Raw genomic sequence first — 5,526 nt, forward strand, 5'->3', positions numbered from 1 at the left:
ATCAACATTGTCATTAAATTCTTCAAAAAAATCTTCTCTATGAGTCATGTGGCACATTGATCCTAAATCAAGTAACCAATCAATTTTCCAAGAAGCAAGTGAAGCATTAAATATATCTTCATTTACTCCAATATTACATTGTGCCACAACATAGTGAGCGGATTCAGGTGCTTTACCTTTGTCTGCATAATCAGTTTTACCTTTTTGTTGGTTTCTTTGCTATTCAATTTTGTCCCATGGTAACTTGCATGTAGAGGCATCTTGTGATCCATTTCTTTTGCAGTGTATGCAATGCAAATCTTCCTTTTCTCGTTGAGAGTGTCTGCCCCCCCTGCCTCTGAACTATCTTCCTCTTCCTCTTCGACCACCTCTTCCTCCGGAAGAATCTTGAGCAGGATTCTTTTCAGAAGATTTAGGGTCTATCTTCTTTCCAAAAGCTTTCTCTCTTTCAACAAACTTTTCCACAAGAGAGTCAAAGGTGATATCCTTGAGATTTCCATTTGCTTGCAATGACTCAAGATAAATGGAGTAAGTAGGATAAAGTGCCTTGAGAAAAGTGATAAGAGGAATATCCAATTCAACCTTAGTGGATTTGATATCATGCATTATAGACTTTACTTAAGATGCAAGAGCAAGAGGATCATCATTTTGCAGTTCAAGAGTGAAGAGTTTAATCATGAGTTGAATAACTTCAAGTGCGGAATGTGAGTCATAGAGTTCTTTTACCTTTTGTAAGGCTTCAAAAGAAGTTGAAAATGGCGAAATATGGCGACTCACCTCTTCATTTGCAGATGTTGGGATTAATGCATAATCTTTGTTGTTCTTGTTTTCCCAAATGACAAGCTCTTTGTCTGAGGTAGGCTGTTCTGGCTCTTTGTCTCCATCTCCAACACACACTCCTTTCCACAACTCATTGAAAATGAGCGTGTGTTTTATCATCCAGGACCACTCAGGATAGTTCTCTTTGCCAGTGAGAACTATTCCCATGATGGATATGATTGAATGCATACTATAACAAAAAAACTTTTGCTACAAAACTTTTACTCTTAATGGGAAAAAAATATAGTTCTCATATGTCTAGACAAAAAACTCAAATTGACAGCAAATGTCAATACCCAAGAGATATATATCAACCTTTTTTTTTTGGTAATATGCACTATTCAAAATATATATCAGTTTCATTTTACATTGATCACCCAATGCAGCCTTTCAAAAAATTTTAAAATTACAAAGGCAAAAAGACAATATATTAATGAACACTGCAATGTTTCCTAGCACTCCATTATCAAAGCGGTATTCCATCAAACTTTGTGGTCTCATTACATGCAATAATCAATCCTTCAACATTTCCTGGCAAGAGGAATTTTCTCAATTCATAATCAGTGGATACCCGTTCATCAAAACATTCTCATGCCGCTGAACAACACCCATGATAGTCACTGCACTGCCTTCCTTGATGTGTTTGGAGTGAAACATAAACAATCAAACTATCTGAAGGAGCAAGCTATGGCTCAAACCTCGTAGATCTTTGATTCATGCACCAGAGGCTTCGATTCATTCACCAACAGCTTTGATTCACTCACCAAAGGCATTGATTCACGCACCAGCAGGTTTCACGCAGTAAACTTTTTCATGGAGATGATTCATGCACTCAATGCAGCAGCAGTAATGCTCTCAACCCAACAACGTGGAATGAGCAACGATTCAGCAGTCCATCCTCACACACTATAGAGATGGCCTTTAGTCTGCTCAGAATACAATTATGCAGTGGATACAGAATAATTATGTAGCAATATAATTGTGCAGTGGGTGCAGAATAGGTCAGAATCACTTATGGTAGACAGAGCGCACAAGGGCAGTGGACAGAGAGCACAGTAGGCAGAAGGGAGTTACAACTATTTTGGTAGTTGGATCTGATATCATGTTAGGCTAGGTAGTAACTCCTCAAAGAAAAATTGATTTGTATATCATATTCCTTTAGGTTGGTATTTATTATATACATGAGGGAGAGACTGTTCACTTCATCTCCCGATGACTGTTCATATTATTTATTATTTATTTACATTGTATTCACCCAATCTTGATGATTAGGTGTCAAAATTATTATTACTATTGTGCCCAATAGAAGCCCACTATTGTTATTATTGTGCCCTTACATTATTATTGTTATGTCGGCTCTAATTATATTATGACCCCTTAGATTCCTATATATAGAGGGAGGTATTGTCAATTGTATCATCCAAGAATTGTTCATTTATGTAATGTAAAGAAGGTTGCCCCCTTGAAGAGGTTGAATTATAATGCATTTATCTCTCTTTTCTATCATTTTGTGAGCTGGTTCCATAACATTTGGTATCAGAGCTGTGGATTATAGGGTTTCGCTGCTCCAAATTGGTCATCGTGGAATTTTCACTATAGATTTTTCTCTGACATTTTAGAAGCGAAAAAAAAACCATTTGAGACGAAATCATGCTGAACCTTGGGTCTGAATTTTAGAGATTTTTTTCGCAATATTTGTGGAGATATGATATGAGGAAGTTAGCCTTTTTGTAGACTCCTGAATTACATTCCAAACATGTGACCTTGGTAAAATAGTCATAACTTTTGTTTTGAGAATCAGATTGAAATTTCATAAGAAGTTACAAAACAAGGACAAACTGTAGTTTCTTGTGTACATTTTTCAGATCCAAAGGTCAAAACAGTGACTTGTGGCACGTCATACAAGTTCATTCTACTAAACTAATCTATAATCAGGTCACCGTGGGAGATTTGGCATAACTCTTCCTTGGAGAATCCAATTTGGATCAGACTGGTGGCATTGGAAAGAGGATGCACAGGGCTTCTGCAAGTCACGATTTTAGAACTAGAAGATCCGTAATTAGAGAGTTACAGTCATTTCAATATCAAGCTCCTAAAATCAAGAAAAAGCGAGATGAGGAAGTTTGATGGAAAGGATTCGGTAAATTGGATACTACAGGTGGAGAAATATTTTGATCTACATGGTGTACCACTGTTACAAAGGGTATGTATTGAATCTAATTATTTAGAATCGAATCAATTTTTATGGTAAAAAGGGCTTTGTTCTCGTAAACCACTTGTCACGTGGTCAATTTTCACGGAGGAAATGATAGCAGATTATGAGGATACAAAGAGAAACTCCTTCTTTAGCCAATTGATAAATCTCAAACAAAAGGGTTCAATGGAAGAGCACATTGAAGACTTCCAAAAATTGAATAGAATGGTAAATTATATTCCAGAGAAGCAAAGGATTGATGTCTTCATAGGGACTTTAAAGGACAACGTTCAACATGAGGTTCGTTTTTGGGAACTTGATTCATTGGAGGAGGCATTCGAGTTGGAAAGAAAAATTGAAAGAGAAATTATGAAAACAAGGAATCCCACCACTCATGACTATAATTATGGAAGTGTTTCTTCTCCTATCCTTCCACAAACTACAAGGCTTACACCACAACAATCGGAAGAAAAAAGAGAAAAAGGGCTTTGTTACAATTGTGATAGAAAATGCACTAAAGGTCATAAGTGTGCTGAGAAGAAATTATTTTACATAGAGTATGGAGAGGAGGAAGAAAAGGGTCAAGAAACATCAAAAGAAGAGGATATATGCCAGGACCCAACCCCAGAGAAAGAAGAAATGAATCTGACCATATCTTGTAAAGCATTGGCAAGAATTGCTACTCCTAAAACTCTCAAGATAGAAGGGAATATCAAGAAGAAAAAGGTTCAAGAAGTGAAAGATCACATCAAGAAAGAAGAAATGAATCCAACCATATCTTGTAATGCATTGGCCAGAATTACCACTCCTAAAACTATCCAGATAGAAGGACATATCAAGAAAAAAATGTTCAAGAAGAGAAAGATCACATCGAGCATCAAGAAATGAATCCGACCATATCTTGTAAAGCATTGGAAGAAATTACCACTCCTTAAACTCTCAAGATAGAAGGACATATAAAGAAGAAAAAGGTTCAAGCAATGATAGATCACATCCAGCATCAACAACAAGTTCTCTAAGTTTTAAAGGATAACGCCATTTTGGTGCAAAATCGAATGAAATAATAGCTAGATCAACATCATAGTGAAAAATGTTTTCATGTAGGTGATTGAGTATTTTATTGCTACATCTCAAACAAGCTATTTATGAGAAGGAAATGTTGGCAATACTACATGAACTTAAGAAATGGAGACCTTACCGAATGGGAAGACACTTCAAGGTAAAACTGGATCATGATAGTCTTAAATACATTTTAGAACAACTATTATCTTTAGAAGAACAAAAAAAATGGGTCACAAATATGTTGGGTTATGACTTTGACATCATCTATAGAAAAGGGAAGCAAAATTTTGTTGCAGATGCACTCTCAAGAAAGGATCAGAATGTCGAAGCATTGTTTTGTGTTATTTCTATTATCCAACTAGATTGGATAAAAAAATTAAGGGATGAATGGAAGAAGGATGAAGAAGTGTGGCCACTTATTCAAAATTTTAAAAAGATCCCAATTCAAACAATATTGACAGTACTTGAAGAGGAAGGAAAAATCATATTGGAACCTGGAGCAGTCACAGAAACAAGAACTTGACTGTTATGAAATCGATCAATTTCAGAGTATCTCATCAAGTGGAAGAACTTACCTACTGAATACCACATGGGAGGACAAGAATTTTATACAGAAGCATCAAGAACTACTCAAGCATTGAGGAAACACTTTTTGAAGGAGAGGGTCATGTTAGGCCCCTATACTACTAGTGTAACCCCTTATTGTTATTAGTACAACCCCCTTATTATATTGTTGTACCCATGTAGTCCCGATATTGTTACTATTGTGCCCAATAGAAGCCCACTATTGTTCTTATCGTGCCCTTACATTATTATTGTTATGTCGGCTCTGATTATATTATGACCCCTTAGACTCCTATATATAGAAAGGAGGTATTGTCATTTGTATCATCCAAGAATTGTTCATTTATGTAATGTAAAGGAGGTTTCCCCCTCGAAGAGGCTGAATTCTAAGGCATTTATCTCTCTTTTCTATATTTTTTGAGCTGGTTCCATAACACTGGATTTCTATATGAACACTGTAATTTCTACAGGAAGATCCTGTAGCACTACAAGAGGACCCCGAAAAACTACAAGAAGAGGATCTGAATGAAAATACCACAAAGCATGACCTTTCAAAAGGTAAATAGGGTTCTCCTACCTTGATCCACTATCCATCCATCATTCATACATCCCAGATCACAAGAAAAGTCAATATCTTTCAAAACGAACCCTTCACTCTGTCTCATCTTGAAAATTTCTTGAAAAATATAGGGCACATCATCTCCATTTTCAAAAACATACACTACTCAATCAGAGCTATAGCATCATCTTCCAAAACCTCTACACCCTTTCTCATCACCCCCATGTAGTTAAAAGACCTTGGAAGGGAATAAAAGGGTTGCTACAGGAAGATAACCTCCTCCTATAGCAACCTAGGTAACCATTTTAGAAAAGTCATTATCCTAGGT

Source organism: Pinus tabuliformis, chromosome 2_1 (assembly GCF_031772625.1).
Source record: "Pinus tabuliformis cultivar Carrire ecotype Pingquan chromosome 2_1, CPIR1, whole genome shotgun sequence".
Taxonomy (NCBI): Eukaryota; Viridiplantae; Streptophyta; class Pinopsida; order Pinales; family Pinaceae; genus Pinus; species Pinus tabuliformis.